Consider the following 13,559-nt stretch of genomic DNA (forward strand, 5'->3'; position numbering starts at 1 on the left):
TCCCGGCTTCGTTCATTTTAACCCAGCAACATTATTCATTCTTTTACTTTATTCTTCATTTTTACTTTTCATTCTTTCAATTGTATCTCAGTCTACAAGTAAATATTTGGCTTGTTTGTTAAAATACATTACGCATTTATAGCCCTGCGATGGGAACAGTGAAAAAAAGCCGGGAGTGACGTCACGATCGCACCTTGACCCCTGCAGATTTGGCGGTTTTTTCACTTGTGTCAATTTGAACCTACATGCTATATAAGATGTGTCCATTGTGATATGTACATGGCCTGAGGAAGACGATTGTTCATCGTTGAAACGCGTAGCCACTCACAATAAATTGAACGTATTATCAATACCTCCGGACTCCGTTCTCATCATTTTCACCACACAGCAGCGCCCCTGAAAAGATCCACCTTTTCTCCTGCACTTCTCTCCACTTAAAAGAGAAGGACTTAGACATGTCGGCCACCAGAGTCTGTGGCAACGATATATTAAGCTCCTCAGACTTCAGGTAGTTGATCTTGAAATTGGACAATTTCGAGTATTCACTCAGCTCCGCCATCAGGTTGGGCAAGGAAATCCTGGGAGCAGTGATAAAAAAGAGCAGGTCATCCGCATAGGCAGTGACCTTATGGGACTTACCTCCCAAAACTACACCCGCAATATCTGGATTGGAGCGAATGTGGCACAAAAAGGGCTCCAGGCATAAAATGAAAATCAATGGGGACAAGGGACAGCCTTGCCTCGTACCATTAGTGATTGCGAGTGAAGAGGAGAAGTGCCCATTAACCTTAACCTGAGCCGATGGGGAGGAGTAGAGACCCGAAATCCAATTCAACATATGTGTCCCCAACCCTACATACCGCAAGGTAGCCAGCATAAAATCCCAACTGACTCTGTCGAAGGCCTTTTCTGCATCCGTCGACAAAAAACAAGTGAGAAGGGCTGAGATAGCCGCTTGATACATCAGGTTAATTGCTCATGTGGTGTTATCTCGTGCTTCCCGTAAGGGCATAAAGCCCACCTGGTCGTTATGTATCACAGTATGCAGTAACGGGGACATCCTATGGGCCAGAATCTTAGCAAAAAGTTTAAGATCAACATTCAACAGAGAAATAGGGCGATAATTCTGACACAAGGATGGGTCCTTCCCCTCCTTAGGTGTCACCGTGTGTCACGAGCACAGGGTATGTGAACCCACTAGGCCGCTCCGTCGTAGCGGGGAGGCAGCTGACCAGGTCACAGTCTATGCGGAAGTAAATGGCAGACAGTAATGCTTGGGTACCTGAAATAGTCCGGGCGGTGGCTGTGGCTTCAGCACGGATGGAGGCAGGTGCGGCAAGTGGCGCCAGACGTGGCGGGCAGTATCCGATGAAGCGGTAGACACTTGACGTGGCAGATGACATGTGGCGTGGCAGAAGACACTTGACGTGGCAGATGCCACTTGACGGGGCAGATGGCACTTGACGTGGCAGATGGCACTTGGCGTGGCAGAAGATACTTGACGTGGCAGATGACACTAGACGTGGCAGATGGCACTTGACTCTGGTAGGCACAGGAACAATACGGAATACAGGAACGGTAACAGGGCACGGGTAACAGCTGGAACGGGAGACACTAAGGGACCATTTGCAAGACAGACTGGGAAAGACTAACAATGCTCAGGCATCGAACTAGGGGGCTGGACCCCTCTTATAGCCCAGGGTACACACGGGTCAAAGGTCGTTCAAGATGTCCGGTGCGCGCTGCCCCTTTAAGAGCGGGGACGAGCGTGCGCGCGCACCCTGCGGGCTGCGGCGGAGGTGAGTGGATGCAAGCGCTGGCGTCTCCTGAGGAGGAGGCTGGGGCCAGCGCTTGCCGACTCGTGGCTGCGGCTGTCAGCGGGAGGCTGGAGCGGAAAGCCCGCAGCCACGGACATTACACCGTGATATGGGCCCTCAACGTGTCTCGAGGAATGGAACCCCCCTCTGTAAGTGAATTGAAGGTATATAGGAAGTGGGGCGAGAGCAAGTCTGAGCAAGCCTTATAATATTGTAAGGGCAGTCCATCCGGACCCGGTGCCTTCCCCACTGGTGAGTCCTTCAGTGCCTAGTTCGATACTAGGGGGCTGGACCCCTCTTATAGCCCAGGGTACTTACGGGTCAAAGGTCGTTCAAGATATCTGGTGCGCGCGCTGCCCCTTTAAGTGGGCTCCGGCGGAGGTGAGTGGATGCAAGCGCTGGCGTCTCCTGAGGAGGAGGCTGGGGCCAGCGCTTGCCGACAAGTGGCTGCGGCTGTCAGCGGGAGGCTGGAGCGGACAGCCCACAGCCACGGACATTACAGTATCCCCCCTCTTACGCCCCCTCTTCTTGGGACCGGAGCGAGAGAGAAACTTCTTTAGAAGAGTAGGGGCATTGAGGTTCTCCTCTGGTTCCCAGGACCTCTCTTCGGGACCAAACCCCCTCCAATCCACCAAATAAAAAGTCTTTCCTCTCACTCTCTTGGTGTACAAGATCTCCTTGACCTCAAAGATGTCCGAGGAGCCGCTGGGAGCAACCGTAGGGCTGGGAGTCTTGGAATAGCGGTTTAGGATCACAGGCTTCAGGAGGGAGACAAGGAAGGAGTTAGGGATTCTGAGGGTAGGGGCAGCCGCAGATATAGGAAACAGGGTTAATTTGTTGCAGGATCTCGAAGGGACCAAGGAACCTGGGAGCAAACTCGTATGAAGGCACCTTCAAGCGAATGTTTCGAGAGGACAGCCAGACTTTAGTCCCAGGAAGATACTGAGGCGGCTCTCTTCTTTTGGTATCTGCCTTATGCTTCATGCGATCTACCGCCTGCAAAATAGAGGACCGGGTCTGTTGCCAGATTTGCAGGAAGTCCCCATATGCAGAGTCAGCAGTGGGAACCTGAGATGAAGTCAACACAAGAAGAGGGACTCTGGGATGTTGACTGTACACGATGTGAAACGGAGTGGAAGTGGTGGACTCAATTGTGTGGTTATTATATGAAAACTCGGCCCAAGGAAGAAGCTGTACCCAGTTATCGTGCTGAGAAGAGATGAAGTGGCGGAGATAATTTTCCATGATCTGGTTGATCCTCTCAACTTGCCCATTGGATTGGGGGTGATAGGCAGAGGAAAAGTCCAAACTCACATCCAGGAGTTTACAGAGGGCTCTCCAGAACTTAGAGGTAAACTGAACCCCCGGTCGGACACAATGTGAAGAGGCAAGCCATGCAAGCGGAAGATGTGCTGAATGAAGAAGCTTGCCAGTCGAGGAGCAGAGGGTAGGCCGGTCAGCGGGATAAAATGTGCCATCTTAGAGAACCGGTCCACCACCACCCAGATGGTGTTGCATCCTGCCGAGAGAGGAAGGTCCGTGACGAAGTCCATAGCGATGTGCTGCCAGGGGGCACTGGGTACAGGCAGGGGTTGAAGCAGGCCGGCAGGCTTGCTGTGAGCCACCTTGTTAGAGGCACACACCGTGCAAGCAGAGACAAAGTCCAGAACATCCTTAGGTGGCGTGGGCCACCAGAAGTGACGAGCGATCAGGTCTTGGGTCTTACGGACACCGGCGTGCCCAGCTAGTTTAGAACTGTGTCCCCAGCGGAGAATTCTTTTTCTGTCTGCCAACCGAACAAAAGTTCTCCCTGGAGGGATATTTCTAAGCTGCAGAGGATTGGCGGTGACAACGCAGGATGGGTCTATGATCGTCTGAAGGGACTCCACCGTGTCTTCCGTTTCGAATGATCTGGACAGGGCATCACGTTCTTGTCAGCGGGACGGTAGTGGAGCAGAAATTGGAAACGGGTGAAGAACAGTGACCACCTGGCTTGACGAGGATTCAGTCTTTGAGCGGACTGAAGGTAAGTGAGATTCTTGTGGTCGGTGAAGATCAGAATGAGGTGAGCAGCGCCCTCCAGAAGATGTTTCCACTCCTCCAGGGCCAATTTGATAGCCAGTAGCTCCCGATCTCCAATGGAATAATTGCGCTCAGCAGAGGAAAACAGTCTTGAGTAGTAGCCACACACTACTGCCTTTCCATTGGAGCTCCTCTGGAACAGAAGTGCGCCTGCACCAACAGAGGAAGCGTCCACTTCCAGTGAGAACTGCCGAGATACGTCAGGGTGATGGAGGATTGAAGCTGAGGTGAAGGCTTTCTTGAGTCTAATGAATGCGGACTCTGCCTCTGGAGTCCACACCTTGGCGTTCACACCCTTCTTGGTAAGGGTAGAGATGGGGGCCGTCAGAGAAGAAAAGTTCGGAATGAACTGCCAGTAGAAATTGGCGAAACCAAGGAACCGCTGTATGGCCCTTAGGCCTTGAGGACGTGGCCATTCCAGGACAGACTTTAACTTCTCAGGGTCCATCTTAAGGCCTTGATCCGAGATGACATAGCCCAGGAAGGGCAGAGACCTCTTTTCAAATGTGCATTTCTCTAACTTGGCATACAAGCGATTCTCTCTTAGTCGCAGAAGAACTTGACGAACGTGCCTCTGATGGGTCATCAGATCTGGGGAGAAGATTAGAATATCATCGAGATAAACTACAACACATGTATAGAGGAGATCTCGGAAGATGTCATTAACGAACTCCTGAAATACTGCGGGAGCGTTACACAGTCCGAAGGGCATCACTCGGTATTCGTAGTGCCCATCGCGGGTGTTAAATGCCGTCTTAGGGTATGTGCACACACACCAATTACGTCCGTAATTGACGGACGTATTTCGGCCGCAAGTACCGGACCGAACACAGTGCAGGGAGCCGGGCTCCTAGCATCATAGTTATGTACGACGCTAGGAGTCCCTGCCTCGCTGCCGGACAACTGTCCCGTACTGTAATCATGTTTTCAGTACGGGACAGTAGTTCCACGGAGAGGCAGGGACTCCTAGCATCGTACATAAGTATGATGCTTGGAGCCCGGCTCCCTGCACTGTGTTCGGTCCGGTACTTGCGGCCGAAATACGTCCGTATATTACGGACGTAATTAGTGTGTGTGCACATACCCTTACATTCGTCAACCCGGCGAATGCGGATTAGATTATAGGTCCCTCGCAGATCTAGCTTGGAAAAATTTTTGGCTCCTCGTATGCGATCAAACAGCTCGGAAATGAGTGGCAACGGGTACTTGTTCTTGACCGTGATCTGATTGAGACCACGGTAATCAATGCAGGGTCGGAGAGATCCATCTTTCTTTTTAACGAAGAAGAATCCTGCCCCGGCCGTGGAGGAAGATTTTCGAATAAAACCCCTCTCCAAGTTCTCCTTGATATAGGCTGACATCGATAAAGTCTCTGGCAAGGAGAGAGGATATACTCGTCCACGGGGAAGAGAAGCATTGGGAACCAGTTCAATGGGACAGTCATAATTCCGATGTGGAGGCAACGTCTCAGCCTCTCGTTTGCAGAAGACATCCGCAAAACTGGCATACTGAGAAGGTAGATTGGAGAGTGACTGCGGCAGAGGGGGCACAACAGGACGGACTTGTGACAGGCAATGGCTATGGCATCTGGAACCCCATTGAAGAACTTCTCCAGAACTCCAGTCGAGTGTCGGGGCGTGTAGACGGAGCCATGGCAGACCCAGCAGGATAGGATTGATAGCCTTGGGTAGTACCAGGAAGGAGATCTGTTCTGAGTGAAGAGCTCCGACCCGTAATGTCACCGGCTCAGTGATGAGCATGATTGGATCAAGCAGCGGTAGACCATTCACAGAGGCAACAGCCAGGGGTCTCTCCAGACGGACTGTGGGTAGTTGAAACCGATCCACTAGATCTTGGTGGATAAAATTAGCAGCCGCTCCAGAGTCAAGATAGGCGGAGGAAGGATGTGATGCCTGTCCGGTGACGATGGCCACAGGTATCGATAATTTGGAAGAGGTTTTAATGTTTGGAGACGTTCCACCTAGAGTTGCCTCTCCGACCAAACCTAGGTACTGGAGTTTCTCGGTTCTGTGGGCATTGGCGCACATAATGACCCTTGAGGCCACAATACATACAAAGTCCAGAGGAGCGTCTGCGCTGCTTCTCCTGTTCAGATAACCGGACTCTGTCTACCTGCATGGGTTCCTCAGGTAGCGCACTAGGAGTGGACAATAGTGGTCTGTGGGCAGAGGGTGCTGGTCTGTGGACCCGGCTCTCCTGATTCTCATATCAACCCGGGTGGCTAACAGGATGAGGGCATCCAAGGTAGGGGGAAGGTCGCGGGCTGCCAGTTCGTCCTGATGTGAGAGGACAGTCCCTGCCAGAAGGTCGCCACCAGTGCCTCATTGTTCCATGCCAGCTCGGCTGCTAGGGTACGGAAGGAGATCGAATACTCCCCTACTGTGGAGCCTTCTTGCTTGAGGGTCAACAGAGTGGCTGCGGCAGAGGATGTTCGACCCGGCTCCTCGAACACGGCACGAAAGGACTGCAGGAACAAGGCTAGGTCCGAGGATACAGGTCCTTGTTGCTCCAAGATTGGGTTCGCCCATGCGAGGGCCTTGCCAGCGAGGAGGGAGATAATAATTGCCACTTTGGCCTCCTCAGAGGGGAAGAGATGAGGCCGTAGCCTAAAATGATTGATTGATTGATTGAGAAATCCTCTACATGCTCTGCGATCACCGTCGTAGCGAGGAGGAAGAGGCAGAGGAACTGAGGATCCGGAACAAACAGGGGGAGCAACAGGCAGTGGCACGGCAACAGCTTCAGGAGGAAGAACCGGAGGTGGAACAGCGAGTAGATCCAGGCGGACCAGGATAGAATTCACCGCCTCAAGGAGTTGATCCTGACGTGTGCGTAGGTCATGCACCTCTGTCTGAATCTTCTGTACTGGGGTCTTGGGCTGGCCAGCGGGTTCCATGGCCTGAGCGTACTGTCACGAGCACAGGGTATGTGGACCCACTAGGCCGCTCCGCCGTAGCGGGGAGGCAGCTGACCAGGTCACAGTCTATGCGGAAGTAAATGGTAGACAGTAATGCTTGGGTACCTGAAATAGTCCGGGTGGTGGCTGTGGCTTCAGCACGGATGGAGGCAGGTGCGGCAAGTGGCGCCAGACGTGGCGGGCAGTATCCGATGAAGGGGTAGACACTTGACGTGGCAGATGACACTTGGCGTGGCAGAAGACACTTGACGTGGCAGATGACACTTGACGTGGCAGATGGCACTTGACGTGGCAGATGGCACTTGATATGGCAGATGGCACATGACGTGGCAGATGGCACTTGGCGTGGCAGAAGACACTTGACGTGGCAGATGACACTAGACGTGGCAGATGGCACTTGACGCTGGTAGGCACAGGAACAATACGGAATACAGGAACGGTAACAGGGCACGGGTAAGAGCTGGAACGGGAGACACTAATGGACCATTTGCGAGATAGACTGGGAAAGACTAAAAATGCTCAGGCATCGAACTAGGGGGCTGGACCCCTCTTATAGCCCAGGGTACACACGGGTCAAAGGTAGTTTAAGATGTCCGGTGCGCGCTGCCCCTTTAAGAGCGGGGACGAGCGTGCGCGCGCACCCTTTGGGCTCCGGCGGAGGTGAGTGGATGCAAGCGCTGGCGTCTCCTGAGGAGGAGGCTGGGGCCAGCGCTTGCCGACTCGTGGCTGCGGCTGTCAGCGGGAGGCTGGAGCAGACAGCCCGCAGCCACGGACATTACACCGTGATATGGGCCCTCAACGTGTCTCGAGGAATGGAACCCCCCTCTGTAAGTGAATTGAAGGTATATAGGAAGTGGGGTGAGAACAAGTCTGAGCAAGCCTTATAATATTGTAAGGGCAGTCCATCCGGACCCGGTGCCTTCCCCACTGGTGAGTCCTTCAGTGCCCACAACAACTCTTCCATGGAAATAGGAGCCTCCAAGGCAGCGATCGCCTCTGGAGGGATACATTCATCCCCGAGGACCGGAGATACTGCTCAATCTTCTCCAATTGACTGCCGCCATCCGGAGAAGAAGGTGCCTGAGGGAGATTATACAGCGAGTGGTAATAGGCACGGAAGGACTCCGAGATGTCCTGTGGAAGCTGCAGACGCCTATTTTGTGAGCCCAGAACATGAGGGACATAGGTGCGTGAACGTGTTTTCCTCAGTGCCCGCGCCAGGGTCCTACCCGATTTATTACTAAATTTGTAAAAGTGCCGCCTGCACTTAACTAAGGAGGCCCTCGCCTTAGAAAGACAGAGCGAACGTACCTGCTCTCTCAACTGCCCCAACTCCGCCCCCACAACTCGATCCTGAGATACCTTATGGGACTGTTCCAACCGGTATATCCGGGTCAATAAGTTCCGGAGATGTGCCGTCTGCGCCTTCTTTATTTTGGAACCAATACGTATAAATGAACAGCGCACTACACATTTATGTGCCTCCCAAATACAAAAAGGGTCAACCCCCGGCGAAGCATTCGTGTCAAAGTACTCCCCTAGTTCCCTGCGGATGTCCGATACCACTGCAGGATCCTGTAAAAGCGATTCATTCAAGCGCCACTGCCAGGAACGCCGGCTGGCTGTTGGGAGAGCCAGAGTAAGAGTAATAAGGGCATGGTCTGAAAATGTGATGTCGTCAATGGAGGCAGACGTGAGGCTGGAGAGGTGGGAATGACGTAGAAAAAAGTAGTCTAGTCGAGAATATGAGTTGTGGGGAACCGAAAAAACGTGTAGTCTTTGGTCAAGGGATGCAGAAGCCGCCACGTATCAACGAGTTGATGCTCATGCAACAGCTAACGTATACGACGGTGAGCCGACCTAGATAAAGAGGAATGCCCTCGGGAGGAATCTAATGCCGGATCTAAGGTGGCATTCAAATCCCCCCCCACAGTATTAGAGTGCCTTCCAGAAAGCCACCCAAAGCCACAAGAACCCTCTCCAAGAAGGCAACCTGACCAGTGTTAGGGAGATAATATGAGGCCAGTGTGTGCAGAGTGTTATCCAGCTTACCCTTCACGAAGAGGTACCGTCCCGCTCCATCCGTGCGAGTCTCCACGTGTTCCCAGTGGAGAGAGCGTGAAATCAGGATGGAGACCCCCTTAGTCTTGGAATCAGGGGACACACTATGATACCCTTCCGTATAATGAGAATCCGTGAGCTTCGGTATGCAGTCAGCCCGAAAGTGGGTCTCCTGCAGGAATGCCACGTGCGCCTTTCTCTTTCACAGAAGACAGAGAATAGAGGACCTCTTTTCCGGAATATTCAGACCCTGTGCATTCAGGGAGACAATGGTAATGTCAGTCATAGTGGACGGAAAAGTAGACAGAGGTGGGAAGGGGTAGAAAGAAAGAAAGCGAAAATGAAAAGCCCCTGCACAGAAACAGAAATACCGGAGCTAAGAGACAACACAATCCCTCTAATATCGGAGTATAAATTCCCTCCACTACTCAACATGAGCTATGTCGCCCTCAGAAGAAAAACACCTCCGACCACGACACAGCGACACGGAACCCTAATGGGGAACGAAGAAAGACACCGATGCGAAAAACAATGTCACAAGAATACAGTAGTTAACTAGAAATCACAAATTGAATGCATCGCAACCCCGGACCCACTAAATTAACTACCACATGAACCTACCCTCCCCCGCCTGACTAAGCAATTGAAACAGTCCCCACTGGAGAAAAAAAACCCCGGCCCATATCTTGTGCAGATGACCCCTATAACAACACCATCAACGCCTTCTGCCACTGCTCTCGAGGAACCCTGTGAAAAAAGGGGGTTAAGTGCAAATGATGTTCCACAGAAGGATGTAGGTGATCAATCTCTTTTATGGGGATCGCCGCCCTGGGGGCCGAAGCTCGACTGGCCCGACTCCACAGTCTCTGTGTGGGGATCGCCGCCCCAAGGTCCGAGGCTCGGACCGCCCAACTCCAGGACGAGGCGGGATATGAGGCACAAAATCAGGGCATGGTCTACCTCTAATAACGAACGGTGCCGGGGGTTCAGTCCAATCTGGTAACCGCACTGGTGAGATCTCCAAAAACCGGAAGGCCTCCTCTAGGTGATCCGGAGACCGGACCTCAAACGATTGCCCCTGTCTACGGAGGATGATGTGGAAAGGGTGGCCCCATCTGTAAGTAGCTCCCGCCATCTTGGTCGCTTCCATTAATGGGCGGACAATTCTCCGCATGGAGAGTGTCAGTCTTGAGACATCCGGCAGGACGGTAATCTCGGATCCCTGAAAAGAAACGGCCCCCTTCTCCCATGCTCTCCGGGCAATCTCCTCTTTATGTTTGTAGAAATGTACCCTACATATGACGTCCCGCGGGTGGTTACCATCTCTAACCCGGGGACCCGCCAGCCTATGAACTCTGTCCATTTCAATGGCCATGTCCCGTGGGCGATCCAAGAGTTTGTTGAAAATATGCGTCACTGCATCATAAAGGCCATCCGGGGGTACAGATTCCGACAAACCTCTCAACTTCAGGTTATTACGTCTCCCCCTGTTTTCGACATCATCTAATTGCAGAGAAAAGTCCCGCAGTTGCGAAGCTTGAGTGGCCAAGGACTGTGAAAGAACTGAGATGTCCAAAGAGGATATGGAGTTCTGGCGCTCCAAAGTTTCCACCCTCGCGGTCAGAGCATGCACTCCTGCGAAACCACGCCAATGGCCCTGTCGTGTTTCTCCTCCAGCCGGGAGAGGCGTAGATCCAAATCGGATTTGGTGGGCAACACCTTCACCATTTCCCATAGTTCCGCCAGGGTCCGATCCATAGATAGCGGGGGGCACGGAGACGAACCTGTCTGGTGATCTCCTGGGCGCACTGACGGGGCCAATGATCCCCTAAAAATGGCCGATGTTCCCTGACTCAGCAGCCAGGCCGGTGTGGGAGACTGCCGTTGGACGGTAAGAAAAGATGGTGCCTCAACCGCCCTGCCTGGCGGTGCCATGAGATCCACCCACTGCCCAGGTACTGACTGGGGCTGTATAGGGGAAAAGTCCTCTACCGGGGGGCCGGTGTAGCCGACCCTGGGACGCCTGCAGCACACTGACCTTTCTCTCGATGACGCCATGACCGTTCCAGGGACCCGAGAACAGCTGCCGGTCTGTGCCTGACCAGAGGAGGAAGGAGGCGGTGAGTATCCACGTGGCGGCGGAGTCTAGGTGCGGCCTGCAGGAGGAGAGGAGGAAAATTGCGGCGAGGTCCCGTCCAGCGTGGACCGAAGGTACCTGCCGATGGATGAAGTGCCAGAGGTGACCGGGAGGTTCTTATGGCTTCTCCCCTTCGTCATCCTGCAGCGAGGACCGGTAAGTGAGCCCTGTCGGGCGATTTTCTGCTCAGTAAGTCCGGAGCCGCAACGAAACACGTCCTCACACCGCCATGTCTAAACCACGCCCCCACCTGTTTAAGGTCTTGACACAGTATCTCAATGGATACAAGTCAGGACTTTGACTCTGCCAATCCAAGACCTTAATTTAGTTTCTTTTGAGCCATTCAGAGATGGACCTGTGTGCTTCAAAACATTGTTCTGCTGCATAACGCAACTGTGCTTGAGCTTTAGGTCACGATGGGTGGATATTCTTCTTGAGGATTTTCTGATAGAAAACTGAAATTACAGAAGTTTATTTTTTTCTGGCACACAACGAAATTATTATCAGTGCCTTTCCACAATATAACACTATCCATTGACCGTAAATTGTAACAAGTAATATCTTTTGAAGATAATACAGGATCTGCAATGGCGATATTTTACGTGTTCTCAGTTGCAGTAACATATTAAAATCAGTGATCAGTCCTACTCAATGAATAATGGTGGCAGTTTTTTGCCCATAGAAAAGTAAAACAAGTGTACTTGGCAAATATGTTTGAGAGAAGAAAACCTTCAACTCCAAGAGATATATTTTATACTTTGTGAGAATAGTACAGATAGATACACTACTGCTGAAAAGTAATTGGACACCCCTTCTGAATAGTGGGTTTGGTCATTTCAGCTGTGCCAATTATTAACGGGTACATAAAATGAAGCATACAGCCCTGCAATCTCCATAGACAAACATTATTAGAAAAAAGCTCAGCGACTTTCAATGATGCTCTGTGATAAGATGTCAAGACAGTTTCTTAAACTTCTGCTGGAAGGACTATAACAAAGAAGCACCATAGAGAAACAACATTGGAGAAGTAGGCCACGCACGCTTATAGAAAGGAACCACCAAGTCCTGAAGGGTGTTGTACATACAAATCTTCTCTCCCTAGTTGCCGCACTCACTACTGAGTTCCTAAGGCTGGATTCACACGACCATGTTCGGTCCGGAATGGACGGAACGTATTTCGGCCACAAGTCCCGGACCGAACACTCTGCAGGGAGCCGGGCTCCTAGCATCATAGTTATGTACGACGCTAGGAGTCCCTGCCTCGGTGCCGGACAACTGTCCCGTACTGTAATCATGTTTTCAGTACGGGACAGTAGTTCCACGGAGAGGCAGGGACTCCTAGCATCGTACATAACTATGATGCTAGGAGCCCGGCTCCCTGCAGTGTGTTCGGTCTGGGACTTGTGGCCGAAATACGTTCCGTCCATTATGGACCGAACATGGTCGTGTGAATCCAGCTTAACAGTCTCTGCAAGCCACATGGATTGGGTTTCAATGGGCGAGCAACCACAAATAGACCTGAGGTCATGTGCAATGTCAACATTAGCTGCAGTAATGTAAAACACACCACTATGGGCATGCCTTCTCAGGAATGACAACCATGCTTTACCATCTGATGAAAGGTAGAGTAACATACCTTGCTCAAATGTATAGTGGCAACTGTAAAGTTTGCTGGAGAACTAATAGTCTGGAGATATTTTATTTTCATGGTTTGGGCCAAATCAAAGGGATATTCTTAAAGTGCAGGCAAACAATGACATTCTAGATAATCTGGTGCTTCCAACTTAGTGAGGTCCATAAATTGTTTTTGCAGAGTATGGTGTGTAGGAACTTTACTGGCCTGAACATAGTCCTGACCTCCACCTCATTGACAACCTTCTGGATGAATTGGAAAGCCTCCTCTTATTTCCTGACAAAGTCCACAATGCTCTTGTGGCTGAATGGACACGAATTCCCCAGATCCACATTCTAAAGCCTAAGAAAAGAGTTCCAAGAAGACTGGTTGTTATAGTGGCAAAGGGGACCAACGCCATATTACTTCTCATGGTTTTAGTTGGTGTTCACGTCTGTGTGTCTATCTACCTATAACTATAGATGTGATGATTGGGTGTCCACGTACTTCGAATTGTCATGATCAACCCACCTATACCCTTAAAACCGTTTTTTACGTCTTAGTTTATTCAGGAATATGTATAATAACAAGAACAATAGAAAACCTCACAGAAGATGATGAATTACTGGCAATTTTCCTCCTAAAATAAACATTTATTCTTTATTATGCCTTTAAACCTTGTGTAATGTTCCCATTTGGTCTTTTTATACTGATAGGAACATGAAAAGTTTTTTCCCATTTTTATTTTATTTTTTGGTTTAATATACTAATTATTTTGCTGTCATTTGTTACAGATTACACATTATATGTACTGGCAGGGCCTCTCTGCTGTGTGGTCACATTGGGAGCCCTCCAATAGATAAAAATCTAGAGATTCCCCTCAGTTCTATGAGTTTTCTTACTATTAATTCC

The sequence above is a fragment of the Rhinoderma darwinii genome, chromosome 2 (assembly GCF_050947455.1).
Source record: "Rhinoderma darwinii isolate aRhiDar2 chromosome 2, aRhiDar2.hap1, whole genome shotgun sequence".
In the NCBI taxonomy this organism is placed as follows: domain Eukaryota; kingdom Metazoa; phylum Chordata; class Amphibia; order Anura; family Rhinodermatidae; genus Rhinoderma; species Rhinoderma darwinii.